General features: G+C 35.3%; 2 protein-coding genes across 6 annotated transcripts in view; one reads left to right on the forward strand and one right to left on the reverse strand.

Moving 5' to 3' along the window:
- The window catches only part of LOC136034122 (protein P200-like), a 40,759-nt gene extending 35,483 nt beyond the window's left edge, over nucleotides 1-5,276 (reverse strand). The window contains exon 1 of one of the 2 annotated variants that reach the window (XM_065715274.1): nucleotides 5,243-5,276. The gene's annotated coding sequence lies outside the window, so the exon portion shown is untranslated. Of the gene's footprint in view, nucleotides 1-5,219 lie in introns of both variants that reach the window. The other variant, XM_065715273.1, reaches the window with a different exon arrangement.
- The window catches only part of LOC136034123 (serine/threonine-protein kinase S6KL-like), a 362,015-nt gene that overhangs the window by 325,904 nt on the left and 14,940 nt on the right, over nucleotides 1-21,171 (forward strand). The gene's annotated exons all lie outside the window — the stretch shown is intronic.

A 21,171-nucleotide genomic window follows, 5' to 3' on the forward strand; every position in this document is an offset into this window, starting at 1 on the left:
ACCCATTAGTTTTATGATTTTAGAAAGTGGGCAAATCTTTACAATTATTCCACGCGTACCACTGCACCCATTAGTTTTATGATTTTAGAAAGTGGGCAAATCTTTACACTTATTCTACGCGTACCACTGCACCCATTAGTTTTATGATTTTAGAAAGTGGGCAAATCTTTACAATTATTCCACGCGTACCACTGCACCCATTAGTTTTATGATTTTAGAAAGTGGGCAAATCTTTACAATTATTCCACGCGTACCACTGCACCCATTAGTTTTACGATTTTAGAAAGTGGGCAAATCTTTACTGTCCGCGGGTGACATTTCCATGATTCATTTTTTTAAACATAATTCCCAGTTTTTGGGCTGCAAAGTACTCCTCCAAATATTTTGGAGGAGTCCTCAAGAAAGGGCCTTTTTCTTGAGAAAAAGCTCAATCTAATTTCTTTGCCATCCAAAGATCGCATTGATGGTTTAGGGGGAAAAGCTTCCTCTCATTTCAAAGAGACATTATTTGTTCTCTTCAATTGAAAGAGTATTGAATTTCAAGCACGCTCGAATCTTTGCTTTTTCAATTGAATTACCTCCTACTCGGTACTTTTTACTCTTTTCTTATTTTCTTCTCCTTCGAAGAGCTTTTCTTTTCATCCTCAGAAAGTTTACATAAACTTTATGCTGGAATAATTTAAAAAAACAAGTTTTACCTTTGGATGTAAAGCTTAAAGTTGAAAATTATGACGAACAAAACTTATTGCCTCGCATGCAAGATATGTCTACGAAACTAGTTCAAATAGTGCTTTACTAAAAAAAAAAAAAAAAAAAAAAAAAAAAAAAAAAAAAAAAAAAAAAAATTTTAAAATAGGACGTTCTCCTAGGAGCAGAAAATTTTACAATCAGCCTCTAGAAAATAAGACTAATTTGTATTGCTCTTAATGATCTTTCACCGGCATTCACAATTCAGTTTATTTAAATTCATACAAGTCAGTTTATTTTGTAAATTTACGAGTCAATTTATTTCGGCCATCCCGAGTCAGTTTATTACGTAAATTCATCTTGTATAATATGTGAAGCCATAATTCATGTCTGTGTCAGGTTTAACTTGTTTTTCTACCGCAAATAAGACTGTATTTTTCATCGGTGTGTTTAAGAAGTTGTAGATAAAGAATTTCTCTACTTTTATGAAAACCAATATTTATAGCTGATAATTTTTCATTAGGTAGCTTTTTTCAAAAAAAGTTTTTTTTCAGTTTTCACTTACTATGGGGCTTGAAAGGGGGTATACATGATGGTAGATTGTAAGCCTCCGGTTAAAGGTTTTGGAATACGTGGATTACAAAGGTACCCTTTTTATACTTTCCGAGCTTTTTACTTTTAAAATGGTACTTTTTTCTGTCATTTTATGGTCATTATGGTACTTTTTATTGGAATTTTTTTAATACAAATTTATGTGTGACTCGTACTTATGAGCAGGAGCTATCAAATGAACTAGTGAACATCTCTTCGACCTTGCGGTAGACTACTAGCTCTGACAGAAAAAGATGCTTAGGAATAAATATAGAAGTGGATCCTAATCATTTTCCTTGTTTTTTTCCCAGCGCGTTCTTCTTCCAAAAAACTCAAAAACCTTTGGTCTAGGGTTTTTACCATGAAAAGTTGATCTGTAATCTCGAAATTCATATTTCTCAGTATTTTGAAACTCTTTGGGCAAAACTCGATATCGTTAGGCGCCAAATGGTAGAAAACGCCACTTTGCTCTGGTGCAATCTGTTCTGTTAATTACAATAACATCGTGCATTGCCATTTCTGTTCAAATGAACTCTTATCTTGATACCATACGACCTCTGGTTTGATTCCATCGCTCTTGGGAAACTCTCCCTTGTTTTTTTCACAACACGAATTTGTTATTGGGAAGCATAAGGAAATTTTTCGGATAATATTTCCTTGGGACACAATTTATCCCGGAAAAAAATTATTCATGGGGAGGAGAGTTTCCCAGGAGCGTTTTCAAATTTTCATGGGGAGGAGAGTTTTTGAAGGAGAGTTTCTGGAGGAGGTACATTAGTGCCACCCATGGAAAAAATTGATTTTCTTTTTGTTGAACATGTAAGAGTTTTATTCCCAATTGTCGAATTTCTGATGGTGGTAATTACCAATGTTTGCTTTTCATATTCATAGGCAGCTATCTTTGATGGGTTTCAAGCTTTTTTTGAAATTCCCGAAAATTCGTTTTCTTAATGAACGTTTACCATCAATTTAAATATAAATAAAGGTTATCAAATTTAACCGAGAATAATTTATCTCTAAACAATTTATTTCAAAGTAAATCTTAAACTATTCCTCACTTTCGGCAGTGAATGCTCTTCACTAAATTACAGCTATTGGTCTTTTGTCTATAATCATAATCCATAATTCAGTTTATCTGTAACCGACTGTTGCAAAGCTTAATCTCCAAAATTTGACCAATGAAGTACTCAAGTGGGCCAACTTTCATCCTGCCAAAAGCAATTCCCTAAACCTTCAAATTTCAAATGGTAATATTCAATCCCCAGAGTTCAACCGATTACAATCGAGATTACTAGAACATTTAAGTGCACATTATTCAGCATAAAATTACGCGTCCCTGTTGGACATTAACATAAGACCTATTCACACTAAGATTCAATAATACTAAGATTTAACTAGCGCTAAATTGAGCCTATCAGAATTTTCATAGGATTTTCTGACTGACTGAAAATTTCTGTGAAAAGTTCTAGCTTAAATAGATTAAAACAAATCAAAACCCCATAAAGCTAAAACCAATAAACCATATATATATATATATATATATATATATATATATATATATATATATATATATATATATATATATATTCAAATAAGATAATTATAATTATAATTTATATAGTATTTATATATTATACCGCATTTATATTTATATTGCATCGCTCCTCATTTACAGTTCGTTAACTCGGATTGTTAGATTTCAAATATATGAAATTCATTAATTTGAAGTTAACGGTAAAGATACCTTACTGACGCGTTCCAGTCACAACCAATAAAATTCTTATAGCCATATAATATAAACCAGAAGAAGAACACAGTGGCTTATAAACGTTTTTTAGACAACAAACGAATCCTAATAAATTCAAAATATTAAAGATTTAATGTATTCGTCCCCCTTTCATCCCCCTCACACAGCCCTCTCACAGCCCTTTTCCCCCAAAGACATCTGATCTAAATGTTAAGTAGCTCTTTTGATCTAGCATAGTTACGTCCAATAACTATGCCTTTAGGGATGGCATGACCTTCTCCATAGTCTCTTGGGAAAGGGATGTAAGTTACGCAATATGCCCATTGTAGAATTTTTTTTATTGCGAAGCATAAGGAAATTTTTGTGTAATATTTCCTTTGGATGAAATTTATCCCGGGAAAAATTCATCATGGGGGAGAGTTTCCTCCTCCCTATGATTAATGGTTTCAGAATCCTTTGTCTGAGAGGACACGGGTTCGAATCCCAGTGTACACAATTCTTTAGTTTGGGACGGGGGTCAGTGGCATGACTCTGTAAGCTTAGCCAGAGTCGATAAATGGGTACCTGGAGAAATCTGGGGAAGGTAAACAGGAAGGATGTGCGAAAGCACAGGATGGTTGGCCCCCAGCCCCCTATTGCACTTCCTGGCTGAAGGGCCAAGAAACGGAGATCAGCACCGCCGGTAGGGACTGTAAATTCTAATGCCGTATTCTTTACCTTTTTTTTACTCTTGAGGAAGAAATTTACACGGGAGGGGGTTCAGCTGAAAAACCAGTTTTTCAACTGAAAGTAAGTAGCAACATTAAAACTCAAAACGAACAGAAATTATTCTGTAAATAAGGGGGTTTGCCCGTTCCGCAGCCCTTGAGCTTTACCTTATAGTTTGATTTATTTTTATTTTGTGTCATAATTCTTTAAAAAAGACTGTTCAAACACAAGGGCCGTTAAATTTGAATGAAATGTATTTTAAAGAAACTTCAAGACTTTAGGGTAAAGAGCGAGGGTTGAGAAAGGGGCAGAATAATTTATGTTTGTTAAAGTTTTAATGGTGCTCCTTAGTTTCGACTGAAAGTTTTTATTTTTTTATTTAATTACCAATATATTTCACCTATTTTTGGCACTTTTTTAAAACATAATCAATTAACGGTATTCTACATACTATGTTTTGAGCCATGGTAAATCGGAGCAAGAAATTTAACAGTTGCTCCGAAGTTCCCAACACTTATAGTAGAGCGTCTATGTGAAACGTCTACATCAAATATCTGTGAAACGTCTGTATCAAACCGTCATATTTAATATTTTTCTAAAAGTGTAAAAAGTTTGCCGTGGAAAGTTTGCAAAGAAGTATAAATTTCCCAATTGCCATCAGAGGCACCAATTCACGAAAATATTTGGAGAGAGGTGAAGGGGCAAAATGTATTAAAATCAAGGGGAGGGGCCAATTTATTCGTTTTTCATTTTTTACGAAATGCCTAAAATATATTTTTCAAAATTTAGGAGGGAAAATCAGTTCCCTCTGACAATCTTGCCTAAGTATCGCCCCTGTGCGTGCCCGTATCAGGCATTTTGTTGGAGGGGATCTCCCAAAAGAATTTTTGGCCGGCGGTCGGGGTACCAAGACAGTGCAGAAGAATATGATTAGCTCCCAGGGAGTTATCCAACGGCTCAAAAAGGTTTACCTAATTTTTTTTTATCATTTTACGATTCGAAGAATTCAAATGTTACGATTTTTTGGAGGAGGGGCTGTTTACTACTCCCCCCTCTTGGATACAACCCTGTGTTGATGTAAGTTCATAGCTCAAGTAAGTGATATAATATAATAATGGTTGTTGCCCTCCGATTATTGTAGATTGAATGATTGTAAAAGGCACATGAAAAGTTAAGGCTAAGTTAAAACGTAGACTCTCTTGTAAAATATACCCTCGGCTATAATTCTTCTGGATGGAAGTTCCAGCGATTGCCTAGTAGGCTATACGCTTGAGAAGGCTGGGAACAGGCTCGTTCCTATGCATTGCTGGGGTTATAAAATATTTGGGAAGGACAGTATCTGACATATTAACGAGAAGAATCCATAAGACCCCCGGAAAGACAGTTAAAGATGACTTTCCAAGATATAGTTTTGCATAAGCATCCGTAGAATCCTATTCTTCAGCATCAACATAAATCCCTAAACACATTGTTAAACATCACTAACCTCAATATTTTTGATTCTCTTACCCTATTCGATTTAAACTCAATTGGATTACTCCGCTAACTGAGCTCTTAGAACTGACAAGGTTCACTCTTTCTAAGATCAAGTCTTGGAGAGTGAGCAGTTAAAGAGAGTGAAAAAAGCCTTTCTGATGGGGACTCGGGATTATTGGACGGAATTTAGAATAAAAATGGAAATGCTGGACTAATTTAAGATCTAATTTCATTCAAGGGTGTATTTATCTTGGGATTCGGAGTCTATGTCGTCTTTCGCTCAAAACTAACCAGTTTTGATTCATTGATTAGTTTGATTAGCAACGCTTGTAATGTAATATGGTTTTTCAGAAGGAAAATGCGTATAAAAAGTTAGAAATAACAGTTGTAAAGAACACAATACACATTCACCTGTAAAAGTAAAAAATAAATGAAGTCTCTCCAAATGTAAGTAAAGAGCAGCGTTGAATTTAAAACAAAAAAAAAGGCTTTTCTAAAGGTATGGAACGCCGGGCGGTAATATGGTTACTGCCTGATAAAAAAAAAAAAAAAAAAAGTGAGAAAGATTTGCCTATTGAGGCTGATTCTGGAATAGTTGCAACTATATTTTCCATTAATCATTATCTAAAAGTCCATTAAGAGAACAGATTTTTCATAATTTCGAAAAAGAGCCGCAAGTTCCTCAAAAAAGGAATACGAAACAAAATAAAAAGTGCACCATCTTGTTTGAAAGTCCTAATCGCGAGAACTACTTTCCCCTGCCGTGACCAATAAGGAAAATCCTTTTTTGCACTAGAAGCACTGATGTCTAATTTTTTCTTGTTTTTATTGTCGCTAACAGGGTACTGGATAATCATAGTGAGATGTTTAAGGTCTCATTAAAAGTTACTTTTTAATATCCATGTGTTTTATGTAATATTTTCTTGATAACGCCGTCATAAGGTGCCAAATGGTGTCAAAAATGGAGGTTTTTGGTGTCAATTCCGGCTGGAAAGGCTGGGAAGCATGAAAAGGACAAAGTTCATAATCTCCATAGTTGAAAATCTTAACTCTAAGGTTTACTGACCACGCTCTTGAATACCCTTGTCCCAGCAAACTAATATGTTTCATATATTGTGTGCCGACTACCAGAAGTAGAAAGCTACTGCAAAATCGTAGATAGATGCTTCATGGCTCATTTTAAATTTTTTAGTCGTATCTACGTGGTATTGTAAACTTTTCCTTATAAAACTATCATAAAGTGTCATATGACACCAAAAATGGTGCTATTTGGTGCCATTTTGAAATGAAAAAGCTGGGAACCGTATAAAGGGTACCATTATGATGATCTTAGTTGCAAAGCCTTAACTCAATATTCACCTCTGTTTTTCTTGGACATTCCTCTTCCCAGTCCTCTAAGCAAGTGAAAACTAAAACCCACTTTAAAAAAATGAAAATACCTAATGGAAAAAATCATTTACATTAGATTTTAAAATATCAACTGTTATTTAGGCTTATCTTACAGTAAAATCTAATTAAAAAACATATTTCGGAAAATTTCGAAATAGAGCTTGAAACGCTTTTGAAACGCCCTCTTTTTTTACTCTTTTTACTTCTGAAGTATAAGAAAGGCACTGAAACATTACTGAAAGCTGTGTAAGAGCTCATTTGAATGCTTTCATTATTCATTTGAATAATGCGTTTAATGTAAATTTGCCTTGACAACGACATGATAAAAGTAGTGTAGCTATAATAATTCCGATGGTCCCTACATATTTAAGTCGATAAAATCATTGAAAGTTACTTACAAAATCATGCTATAATACTTAGTAGCGCACCCTGCCTATTTAGGTTAATAACGTGATCGAAAGTTGTTTTTCAAATCATTCTACAATAAATACTAGCCCGCCCCGCCCATTTAGGTCGAAAACATCGTTTAAAATTGTTTTCAAAACCATGCTATAATAATTATTAGCGCGTCCTGCCCGTCAATAATATCAATGAAAGTCGTTTACAAAATCGTGCTATTAATGCTTCCCAGTGTACCCTGCCCATTTAGTTCAACATCCTCATTGAAACATACTTACAAAATCCTGTTCCTTGAATCATAGGCATAAGCAAAGATACTTTTGTGAATTTTCACACTGGAGAACCGCTATTAAGAGCAATAAGTTTGTAAATACATTTTCTTTATCTTTTTGAAAACGCTTTATTTACCATTGAAATGAGCAGTTTTACACTGTTAGTGGTTTATAGAATGGACGGTGGTGATATGAAGACAGGAGTCCCCAGTATGGCAGTGGAAATTTCAAAAGGTTGCTGAATAACTTCTGAGTGGGATGATTTATTTGGTAGATATGTGATATCATTGAGTGGGTACAAGATGGAGTAACAACTGTGTTTTGTAGTACAAATTTGCTTCTGAGGATACCTCTAATCATTCGAAAAACTATTACTGCTGTCACTATTGTTTTTTGGAAAATCCACTACTCAGTAAATAATGGCCACCCCGAAAAACAGACATGAAACAAAAACTGGCATTAAATGAAATTTGATTGGAATAAAGAACAAATAATAGCACAAGATAAAATACAAACCCTCAACTCTCCCAAAATATATCAAGGATAAATCTCCTAGAATAAGAATATTTTGCTGGCTACTCTCAAGTGAAAACGGTAAATCTTAAAGGTATTTTTAAAGTTATTTTTAAAGGTAAATCTTAGGCTGCGTAATAAGTCTTGGACGAATAATGTGTTTTGACGGAATGAAATATCAGGTGCAACTGCACCCTTCAGAACTACTAGACTAAAATTTCGTTTCTTTAACCGAATAACTAGCTAATGATATTGTGACAGTCTGACCCTATTTAGGACAAAGCTCACGAAACAGATGTTTATTGATGCCCAATCACTATTCTTACTTAAAAACGACTCTACTTGATTTAGTTCTCCTGCTGGGCTCTGCTCAGCATAGAGAATGACGTCTGCCTCCTTCGTCCTCTTCGATTCATTGTGAGTCTTTTTGCTTCGCTCAGTCTGATGTGTGTCAACGCCAGGAACTTGGACAGGTTTTCTTCGGTCGGCTACGAGGTCACTAGCAGCTAGCATTCATAGGGTGAAAGTCAAAGATAGTTTTTAGTGGTAAGTGCAGGAGCATTCGTAGTAGGTGTCCGAACCATCATAAGGTGTGCTTGACTGCTTGAGTAGAAGACTGAGACTGCTTGGTGAGCTGCAGTAGCTTCTTGTTACTCACGAAGTCAAACCATTGTAGAACTTCAATCCATCTCATGCTCCTCGACTGAAATACATCGATGGCGTTTAGGGTTATGGATGATGCCTGCCATGTGTCAGCTCCGTAAAATATCAGAGAACCGACGAGGGTGTTGAAAGTTCGTAGCCTAGTTGAACTACTGATATTCCGTTTCCGCCAAAGGGGACACTTCAACCTGCCAAAGGCTGAAGACGCTTATATATTCCTGCTCCCAGCTTGAGGAGAAGTGAGCCACTTGAAGTTGTTGTGGAGCCCAGGCATATAAACCTTTGTAGGTGAACCAGTTGGCTTTTGTCTAGGCCAACTGAAGAATTGACAGCAGGAGAAAACGAGTCTAAGGCGATAAATTTTTTTTTTTCCAGTTTGTATGCAGTCCCACTTTCGCGGCATCTTCTCCTGTGATTCGAAGCACTTTCAACAACTGATCCATGATGTCCGCTAAGATGGCCAAGTCTTCAGAAAAATTAGCATCTGAGATGATTCGATCTCTAAACTCGAGCCTAAAGCTGAAACTTGAAGTTTTCTTTGTCAAAACATGGTCTATAATGACACTGAAGAGCTCTGGGGCCACTGCACATTCTTGACGCACCCCTATCGTGATTTGGAAGAACAGGATGTGCCTGCCGTTTACTTTAACACAGCTCTCCTTTCCATGGTGTAGAGCTTTGAAGAGTCTCCATTGTATCTCACGGAGGCTGTTCGATTCGAGAATCTGCCAAAAAGCTTCTTGGTCCAGTGAGTTGAACGCAGCAGGGAAGGGGATGAAGGCAAAAACTTTCCGTCGGAACTCCGTGATTTTATCTTTTATCAGTCAAATTGTGAAAATCTGCTCGAGGGCTGGACAGTCCAACATAAAAGTAGCTTGCTCTGGTCACCGATCGTTCTAATAATATTTTGAAATCCATCCAGCAGGACCATTAAGAAAAGTTTTCTGGGGACAGACAGCAGAGTTATTCCACAGTAATTCGAGCATTCACTTCTAGAGCCTCTCTTTTCAATAAGAGGTACTCATAAACGTTCAAATGGGGATAATTCCATTTATTAGACAGGGAAAACAGATACAAGAGTCTGGATGTTTCGACCACATATGCAGCGATCGTCATTAGCAGAAATACTAAAGCATCAAAACTGACATATTTGTACAGAACAAAAGAATAGCTTCCGGTTCATTCACTATATTTGTCAGAGAGAGTTCAATAGCTGGATTCATCCAAAGTCTTGAGTTGTAAATTTCTCCTTTAATATTGCCTAAATGTAAGTAGAATTTCTAATGAAGACGGTAAAATATTCTTCTTCTTCTTCTAATTACAAAATGAATGTTTTTGAATTTACAGTTATATGCTGGATTGGTCTTATCTCCCCATATATACGCCATATTTTCAGCGTAATACCTTAAATTAGGTATTTTCATATACATAATTCCGCCAAATGACACCCTTCCGCCAATCTTTGGGAATTATTATAGTTTTCCAGAAACCATTATCTATCTCAGAATGTCTGTTCAATGAAAATTGTAGGCGGTAAATATGTGTTTTGGGAAGCGCAAGGACTGAAACGTCACTATTAGGATACAATCTCTCTTGTAATTTGAATCCTATTTAGCATTACAGATTCAATAGTGTTAGCTATGGAAGGGGGAGACGCCCCCCCCTCGTTTTGCGCATCTCCTAGGTTAAAAAAACCTTTTGGTTGTTTATGCGATGAGAATACTTTTTTTTTTGTATTTTCATTGACAAAATTGAAAGATATAAAAAAATGGATCCCCATCCCCATCTTTGGAAATCGAACAATAAATTTTGTCTCTCCCATGTATATTTGTGAATTAACATTACTGAGTTATTTTTTTACCAGTTTCTAACTACTCTTTTAGGAAAAATCATCATTTAGGAAAAAGAAAAGCAAATAACATAATAAAGCAAATAACCACCATTCAGGGAAATCTCAAAGAAAAAAAAAGAAGAAAAAAGTTGTTTTTTAATCTTAGGCACTACTGGGGAACAAATTGATTTTATTTTCAATTTATTTCTCATTATTCCTTTTATAACGAAAATGTTTTGAGATATTTGATTAGTGATTAATATACCATTTGAAAAGATACATGTAAACGTTCTATAAGAAATTTGAAAGCAAATCAAACAGTTAGTGGTAACAAACTGTAATTAAAGAGCGACCCGGCTCAATAGTAAGCGAAATTCTAAAAAACAGAATTATGATACCAATACATACATCAAAAGAATCGAATGTTTGTTCTGATTTTAAATATATAAGTTTCGTGAAGTTTAGTCCTACTCATAAAAAGTAACGAGCCTGAGACAATTCACCTTATTTTTGAAAAAAAGGGGAAACACCCCCTAAAAGTCATAGAATCTTAATGAAACTCACACCAACATATTCAGCGCATTAGAGAACCCTACTCTAGAGGCATCAATCTCCTATATGCAAAAATGGGAAATTTTGTATTTTTTACTAGAAGAAAGATCACGGATGCGTGTTTATTTTTGTTGTTTTTTCCCCAGGGGTGATCTTATTGACCATATGGTCCTAGAATCTTGAGAGAGGGCTCATTCGAATAGAAATAAAAGTTATAGTGCCCTTTTTAAGTGACCAAAAAATTGGGGGGGGGGGCAACTAGGCCCCCTTCAGCGCCCATTTTTCTCAAAGTCTCCAGATCAAAATTTTGAGATAGCCATTTTGTTCAGCATAGTTTAAAGAATCTAATAACTATTTCTTTGGGGATTACTTAATCCCCCAAAGTCCCCGGGGAAAGGGCTGCAAGTTATAGGCCAGTGTATTCTCCTGATGAGCCCTTGTGTTGGGTTGTTGCCTCTGAATTATTTGTCTTTATTATTTTTTCTATTGTTTGGTAAATTACGACTTATACTTATTGACGACATGACTGCCTGTCCATGGATTATTCTTTCTGGTTGATTGTGTATGGCTACACTGTTTGACCTATGTGATTGTATGGATGAGTAGGGTTAAGGCCTCATTCAAGTGCTGGTCTATATTAATCACTAATTTAGGAAAACAGTCTTCCCTTTCTCCTTCTGTCTTTTTTGTGAGTTGGTGCTGTTGCATTGGTGATTTTTCTTTTCATGATAATATTGGTTATTGGAAAGTATACAGACGGTTTCAGGGGGATTTTTTTCTGGCGGCGGAGGGGTCGGGTGGAGAGGGTTACGTGGGAGGATCTTTCCCTATAGGAACTTTTCAAGGGGAATAAACATTTTTCATGAAAGGGGTGCCGGATTTACCAGCATTATTTAAAAAAGATCAGAAACAAAATAAAAAACAAGTTTTTTTCAACTGAAAGTAAGGAGCAACATTAAAACTTTAAACGAACAGAAATAATTACGCATATGAGGTGATTCACCCCCTCGTCAGTACTGCTCTCTTTACGCTAAAGGTTTTTTTCAGTACTTTCAAAAGAGCTATTTATTCTAATTAAACTGCCTTTGTGATTCAGGCGTCATTCTTAAAGAATTAGAACGAAACTCGAAATTTAGCATAAAGAGCTAGGTATTGACGAGGGAGCGAACTTCCTCATGTACATAATAATTTCTATTTGTTTTAAGTTTTAATGTTGCTCCTTACTTTCAGTTGAATTTTTTCATTTAATATGCTATAAGGATTATATGCGGACCCTGAACCATGGTGGTTGTCTAGTCAAGTCAACCTAATTTCTGACAAGACCCCAAACATCAGATATTTGCCTCTTTGTCAGTGAGCCAATTATCACATTAGCAGGCATAACTATCAGAGATACCATAAGATCGCCTTTATCAAAATCACTTAAATCCATAAGCAAAATTCTCAACATCCTTAAGTTACTAAGCGCTGTCTCTTCTTAGTGAACGGAGTTGCAAAAAGCCAAAAAGGACAATCTTCGGTAATCTGTCATCCTTCATCCGTAGAACGGATGAACTTCATCCTTCATCCTTTATACAAATTAAATAAAAAAAAAGTTTTTTGAAATGAAAGTAAGGAGCGACATTAAAACTTAAAACGAACAGAAATTACTCCGCATATGAAAGGGGCTTTTCCTAATCGACACCCCGCTCTTTACGCTAAGGTTTTTTATTACTTTAAAAAGTAGAGTTGCGAGAAAGAATCAAACTTTAGTGCAAGGAGCGGGGTGTCGAGGAGGAAAAGCCCCTTTCATATACGGAGTAATTTCTGTTCGTTTTAAGTTTTAATGTCGCTCCTTACTTTCATTTCAAAAAACTTGTTTTTTTATTTAATTTCTGAAAGTTTTTGAATTAATGCATGTCTTATTTTGGTTCTCCGCACATAAATTATTAAAATGAAATTTGCATATTAATTCTTTTTTTGGCTAAATGGCTTTCTCTTAGTTTTGATCAGACGATTTTGAGAAATAAAGGGTGGGGAAGGAGGCCTAGTTGCCCTCCAATTTTTCGGTTACTTAAAAAGGCAACTAGATCTTTTAATTTTTAACGAACGTTTTTATTAGTAAAAAATATACGTAACTTAAGAATTAACTTACGTAACAAACTTTTATATTCTTATATTTTTGATTATATATATGAGGGGGTTGGTCCCCTCATTAATACCTCGCTCTTCACACTAAATCTTGTTTTGTCCCAATTCTTTAAGAATGACCCCTGAATCAGAAAGGCCGTAGAATAAATAGTTGAAATTACTTAAAAAAAATTTTAGCATAAAGAGCGAAGTATTTATCTCCTTCCAAATACCTCGCGTTTTATGCTGAAGTATTTTTAGAACCCCTCATATGCGTAATAATCTCTGTTCGTTTTAAGTTTTAATGATTCTCCTTACTTTCAATTGAAAAAACTTTTTCATGTTTATATTTTAATTGTTTTTTTTTAATAGTAATGCTAGAAAATCCTGCGCCCTTTCCATTGAATTTCTCTTCCCCCATGAAACATTCCTCCAAGGAAAGATCCTCCCATATAGCCCCCTCCCCTGAACCCCACACCCAAACCAAAAAAATCCCCCTGATAACGTCGTTACACTTCCCAGTAACCATTACTGTATGTAAACATTGGTCAAAGTTTGTAACTTGCAGCCCCTCCCCCAGGGACTTTGGGGGGTAAGTCATCCCCAAAGACATAGTTATTATGGTTTTCGACTATGTGGAACAAAATGGCTATCTCAAAATTTTGATCCGTTGACTTTGGGAAAAAAATGGGCGTGGGAGGGGGCCTAAGTGCCCTCCAATTTTTTTGGTCACTTAAAAAGGGCACTAGAACTTTTCATTTCCGTTAGAATGAGCCCTCCTGAAACACTCTAGGACCACTTGGTTGATACGATGACCCCTGGAAAAAAAAAAAAAAACAAATAAACACGCACCCGTGATTTGTCTTCTGGCAAAAAATACGAAATTCCACATTTTTGTAGATTGGACCTTGAAATTTTTTCAATAGGGTTCTCTGATACGTTGAATGCGATGGTGTGATTTTCGTTAAGATCCTATGACTTTTAGGGGGTGTTACCCCCTATTTTCCAAAATAAGGCAAATTTTCTCAGGCTCGTAACTTTTGATGACAAAGACTAAATTTGACGAAACGTATATATTTAAAATCAGCATAAAAATCCGATTCTTTTGATATATCTTTTAGCATCGAAATTCCGTTTTTTAGAGTTTCGTTTACTATTGAGTTCGTTACCACGAACTGTTTGATAATGGTATATGGTAATAAGCTTACCTAAGCTATGGATGTCAGATGATTGATTTTCTTTAAACGATAATTCCGACAGGACCTGTGCCTGTTATTATTAGGTTCAAATTCCTGATGGTGACAGGCACAGGTCCTCTCGAAATTATTGTTTGTAGAAAATCACTCACCTGACATTAGTAGCTTAGGTAAGCTTAGTACCATCTACCATTATTAAGCGCTTTACTGAAAGCACAAAAGCCCAGAATAAAAAATAAGAATATTGATTTAGGAGTCAAAAGTGAGTACGTAGCCTGACAACAACAAACTAATCTATAACGCTTTTCATAGTCTTACACCAGCTGTGACATAAGTAGCTTTCAGTGTACAACTAAATTATTTTAAAACTTAAACATAAAAATAAATATTATTTTAATAATGCAAAGTCACTGAATAGCTTGAAAAAAAAAATAATGGATCAATTTATCAGATGGCATCTTGGTCTTACGTGCTATAATACCAATAGTGAATAATATATAGTTTTAAATTGTAAAAAGCACGCTTTAATATTACTCAAAATGCAGAACAAATAAACTGTAAAATGAACTCCAGAATTCAAGGTATTTCTCTCTATACAACGAAGAATTCCAAGTTATTATACAAATTCTAAAACTAGCCTATAGTCCTATTACTATCAAAATGGCTTCACTTCAGACTTGTCTACAAACTAATCATGAAATATCCTTTTCAGAACCAAAAAGAGATCCAATCATTGGACATAGCTCATTGTACAGAAGTGATAACAAATTAAAAAAAAACGACAATCATGAATTGCTCTATTCTTATGCTTTAAAAAGTGACCTTAAATGGTTTGCTTTTATTGTACCAAAACTTCTATGTTGTTTTGTGTTTTCAGTAAAGCGCTAGTTTTCTATAAAAATGTTTTTCATTAATTGAACTCCAAGGTCCGGACACACTCGAGAGCTTATAAAAGGAGTTGAGTAGTAATTATATATGGATATGTCTTTGCATGTCATTTTGTAATAATCACAGGAACTAAGTCTAAGGGAAAATTATTTGATATTACTCTAAACAGAAACATGCTTGTTAAATTGTAACCAAATATACAAACGCCACTCAGTTAAGCCCAAGGAGTAACTTTGTTGTCGCCATTGCTCGTATATCTTGTTGTGCTACTGCTTTTCCTATTCGTGGGACACCTCCATAACACCACCTACTACCTGCCAAACACAGCACCACTTCGCGCTTGGCACACAACTGCCGTGCCTGACTGTGTGTGCCAACTGCTGTTGATGATTTGTGGAAGAAGAAGACTAGTCAGGTACGCCAGGTGGTCAGAAGACAGAAAAGAAAAAATTACTTGCTAAATATGTTGAACAAAGCCATGAAGATATAATTAGACCTCTTAGAAAAGGACTGCAACTACTGAAATTGAAGACTGAGATAAGTAAATAAAATAACTAGAAAGATCTTAGGAAACGAGGAATCAGCTTAAAAGATTCAACAGCTAATACAAAAACGCGCGTAAACTAAGAGGAAAACAACAAAATACAAAGCGTACAACCATTCAGTGGTCAAAACACAAAATCACGAAGAAAAGAAGAACGAGGACAATAAGCAGCCAGTGAAAAAATTGAAAATTATGCAAATATTTCGGTCAAGACCTCCGCTTGACCGTCCTCAGTGCAGAATAAACTGATAAAAATATAAAAAAAAACCTTAAAACAAAACACAAAACTAAAATACGATGACCATTTCTCAGTAACGGTGAAAGGGTAACCAGCCTTAGCCAGTGTGGTCTCAGAAATTATTATATTCAGAGGTCATAAGATAATTAGTATTTACTTTTATATTTAAAAGCCCATAATCAAATATTATTGATTAAGGTCACTTTTCTTATGAAAACTAAATTAAAGTCGTGCCGCACGAAATCAAGATAAATTACTACATAGACAAAACACAAAGGGAAAATGCCATCAAGTCGCTTGTTAAATAATCAATTTTAAAATGTGCAAAATTCTGTGAAAAATCAAACGGAATTTATGGGCCCAATCTTCGTCAACCTATTCAAAATCTTGGAAATTTTATAATTATTAGTCTGTATCAAATAGACTGACATGATTTTGCGAAGAGAAAAAAAATATAGCTTTGTGTCCAACTTGGGTATGCTCTTGTCATAATTAAATAAATTCTTAGGCTATGTAATGATTTTTTTTTATCTAAGTGTCGAAGAAAAAATCAAGCTTTGAGCCAAAGAGAAAAAGCAAGTTTACCTTCCTACAAGTCTGTGGTGAAAAGAGCACTTTGATTTCTGCTGTCTGCGCAACTAATCTTTAATTTTTAAAAGATCCGTGTGGGTTGGTGCACTGGATTCGGATCCTTTGTCTGAGAGGACGCGGGTTCGAATCCCGGTGTACCCAATTCTTCAGTTTGGGACGGGGGTCAGTGGCGTGTGTCGACCAGCCAGAGTTGACTCAGCTCTAAATGGGTACCTGGAGAAGTCTGGGGAAGGTAAACAGGAAGGCTGTGCGAAAGCACAGGATGGCTGGCCCTCAACCCCCATCGCAATTCCTGGCTGAAGGGCCAAGAAACGGAGATCAGCACCGCCGGTAGAGACTGTAAAGTCTAATGCCGTATCCTTTTTCATTGATTGTGAGGGGGGTAGTCCTTGTATTTAGAACGAAACTCAGTAAGGAGTAAGAGACTGTACTTTATTCGTGCTTTCTTAAAGTTCTAGCCTGTTTTTGACCTCTCGCGGGTTGATGAAGTGAATTCATATATTCTTGTCTTCTGTACAGTTACCAGAAGGGTATTTCGAATCTCAACCGTACTTTGCGGAAAGTTATGGTTAGCGTATTATTGCTTATTAGTCTTTTGACGAAACCTGACGTCTGCAGAGGGCAAGTGGTCCCTAAATTCTTTGCTTTAATTTATCTTTCATAATATGCGTCATTCAAATTTGGTGAAAAGTGACAGTAGGCTAACTGCCCTGGTTTTACCTTTTGGTAGTTCCACAGCATTCCAAATCTGCTACAAGATGCAGTTGAATCCTAGCCAAGCTTCTGGGAAGTAAGTGCTAGTCTTATGGTTGTGATTTTTTACGAAGTGCCCCTAATTCGACATCTGCGGGAGGGGTAAGGAAGAGAAATAAAATTGTCTTTTGTTTGTCTAATTATTTAGCGTGATGGTTGCTCTAATTTAATAAAACCTGATGAATAGCCGTAAATATGCTCTTGGTTGTCACATCTCAACCCAACTCCTGTGAGGGCAGGACTGCCTTATTATCTGCATTCATAAGTTTTGCCACGCTTTTGGAGGTGTCGAGTTTAATCTTACGTATATCTAAGCGTGCCCTGACCAGCATTGTCGACTACTAATTCAAAGCTGCTGCAAAATATGGCGGGGTATTGCCCCTGATGGTCGGGTGGAACCTCTTTTACGAAGGATGACAGGGAATGTAATAATAAGAAGATTACAAACCGAGAAGTTTATAAATTATTAAACCTCTTAAAGAGTTTACAGATCCTAAATAATAATTTGATTCAACAGATAAATATTTACTCGTGTTCTAATAGATATGTTCTATGTGTCGAGAGTCGAGAGGAGGTGTCGAGATCGTAAACAAATAGATATGTTCAAGTGGCTAAACAAATAGGCTTATGTAATAAGTAATATAGCTATTGTTTCCTACATCTACTTCTTCTTGTAGCAGAACCAGTCTGCTTCACCCTGCATCTGAATTTCAGATGTTACTTGGGAATTTAACCACAAGTTCCCCAGACTTACAGAAAGGCACATAGGAAGCCGGGATCAAAGTGTGATATTTCTAATTAAGTATTGGTCTGTTTCCATTCCCTGTTACCTGTTGGGAAGCATTTTATCTATCGTCAAAACAATTTCAGTGTCATTAAGGTGTTTTTGATCGTGGGTTAATTTTATGGTTCGTTCTTAAATTTATTTTCTATTTCGATGGAGATAGTAGTTTTATATTTAGCCGAAACATTTATACTGCCATTGTGAGGTATTAAGGTTTCGGTATCACGCGTTATTAAAACTGAGTAATCTCTATTTCTATGGAGTTTTTCTATGGTTCTGCATAAATATATGTTCTAATTCAGTACTTTTTTATTTAGCCGAAATATGTGTATTGTCATTGTCACGTCTAAAAAGTAATAAGTGACATTTTCAAACTTCTCATGTAGCTTCCAAAGACTGTTTGCTAAGCTGGTCTCAAAGGGAAGATCAGAAAAATCATTTAAATCGAGAGGATCAAAGTGGGCCTGTACATTCATCGTCTTGCTCCCTACTCCCTTTAAGTACTGATTAGCAAACTCTTTTTGGCAATTATGCAGGAAATCTTAGAATATCAGATGCGGCCTTTAGGTAAACCATAATAGCCTATATATAGAGAAAGTCCTCAGTTACTGAATTTTTTCATTCTCAAAAGTCATTCCCGTGGCTTCAAACCCACAAGAATAAAAGCATATTCAAAAAAAGTTGACAGTTCCGCGATTCAGATTGATAGTGCAGATGTTTATATATAAAAAAATAAAATAAATTAATCCCTCTTTCTTCATGAATGGAGACGCAATCTGAATTAATTATTCGTTCTTCAGAACTATTTCGTTTTTTGAAACTCATTCCCGTAGCTTCAAACCCGCAAAAATAAAAATATATATGAAAGAGTAGACAGTACAACGAAACAAAAAGTGAATTATTAAAAACAGGGGAAAAATCTATTTATCATGAAAACAAAAGGTTATATAAATAAATCAAATTCAACAATAATCTTGGGAATAGCGGCTGACTAGCGTCCTATGTCATTTACTGGAAATTCTGTATTCATAGCACTGTGTTGTGCAATACTTGATTTTTTAATTAATCCCAGTTTCTGCGTGAATAAGATGCAGTCTGAATTAATTATTTGTTCTTCAGGACTATTTCGTTCTTTAAAATCTTTTCCCGAAACTTCAAACCCACAAGAATAAAAACATATACTAAAAGAGTTGATAGTACAGCCAATCAGAAAGAGAAATATTAGAAACGGAAATAAAAACTGTAACAAATAAAAATAAAACACTATTAAAAAAAGAAATAGATTAGACAATAATCATGGGAAAAGCAGTTGAATAGCATCCTTTGTTCTTAACCGGAAATCCTGTATTAAAAGTGATGTGTAGTACAATATCTGCTTTAAAATTAATTCCAGTTTCTACATGAATGAAGTTGCAGTCTGAATTAATCAGTATCTTGCCGGGAAATTTTGTTTGGTCCACTGCTTTATCATTACACTTAGTTTACTCTATCTGCGTCACCTTAGACAAGGATACCACCAGGAAATATGGCGAGGGGATATTGTTCGTTTGATAATGTCTGAAAAATGAAACTTGCTCTTACTTCCTAGTACTGCAATGAAAGAAGCGTTAAAAAGCCTAGGCTACGTTTCCAAGGTCATCTTTCATCTGGGATCGTCGTCCCTGAATATGGTTGTAAGAGGTCATAAGAACGAATTTATAGGACAACGCAGCTTCTTGGGAGGGGTAAAGAGTTAAACTTTAAATAGAATGTCCCTTTCGACCAACGGTAAAGGGCTAAACAAAAAGGAAGTTGTCCTCGATTTACACGGGAGGATGTCGTAAGAAAACATTTAAGGGAAATGGGAACTTTCTGGGAAGGTGTAAAGAAGAAGGCTTTGAATAGATTGGGATGGAGGAGGAGCGTGCTTAGTTGTGTAGGTCTCAGGTGGCTTAGTGCAGCGGTGAGTTGTTAGTAGCGGTAATAGTTTTAATAGCTTATGGTAGAGGACTAGTGTGCGCAGCTGTGTTGCAACGCACAATGTGTTGCATAGTTATTTTGTTGGGTCATATTAGGTAGCATTATTTTTTCTCTGTTTTCATTTTCTCAAAGACAAACTTCAGTTTTCTCTCTTATTAATTTGGCTTTTTTCAATGGTGTGTTACCTTTTTTTCTCCTAGAAATCCATAGCTTTTAGTTAAACTCTATTTATGACAATCACAGAAAATATTACAAAACTAGAGAAAATGTTTTGGAAATTTTTAGAAGGAAATTTTTAGAAGTGATTTTTTAGAATTTTTAGTAGAATTTTTAGTAAAAATTTTTAGAATTTAGAATTTTTAGGAAATTTTTAGAGAGAGTGAATAAAAAAGTGCTGGAATCTAAGCGGACAAATATTTATATATGTAATTACATATATATATATGTAATTACATATATGTAATTACATATATTTACATATATTTACATATATGTAAATATATAGCCATATACAATATATATGGCTATATATTTAGCAGCCGTAATCAGAGAAGTACAATATAGAAACGAATAAAAAGAGAACAATCTTAAAAAAATCACATCGATAAAACAAATTTTCAAAATTAAAATCACAAAAATGTTCGCTTTTTAAAGAACATTAGGTTCAGCCAAGACTGACAAAAGGAAAGAGTTGGCGATTCAAGCAATCTGGATTAGTTCAAATTGGAAAAAACTCAATTATAACTGCTAATGTTGTATTTCTTTTCGAAGTGGGCTCATTTTGATCAGTTCCTAATTTTAGTTTGTTCAGTATTAAATTATTTTTCATCATTAACTTAGTGAACAGAGGGTGAGTATTCTCTGTATTTGCACCGAATTAGTATTTACACCAAAAAAAAATTTTATTTTCCAGTTTTTCATAAAAAGGATGTCCAATCAGTGGATATTTATAATACCTTCCTTGCTTTGTTATTGATTAGCAAATGCGTTTTTGTCATTCAAAAGTTGTTTGCCGTGGTTTCACTCATTGCTGTATTAGGAAAATTAACGGATTTATCTATTTTCACTTAGGAGATGAAACGATTCAACAATCTATCTGCATTTGTGTAAAATGCTTTAAATGAAAAAGTTTAGCTGCAGTGTTGTCACTACAGTATTGCCACATAAACGACGTCTATTTTCTGGCCCATGCTATTGTCCAAGTGTTGTTGAACAGATCGTGGTAACACAAACTTTAAATGAGAAGTAACCTTTTGATAACAGTAACCACAACTCTAAAAT

This window comes from Artemia franciscana, chromosome 12, assembly GCF_032884065.1.
Source record: "Artemia franciscana chromosome 12, ASM3288406v1, whole genome shotgun sequence".
Taxonomy (NCBI): Eukaryota; Metazoa; Arthropoda; class Branchiopoda; order Anostraca; family Artemiidae; genus Artemia; species Artemia franciscana.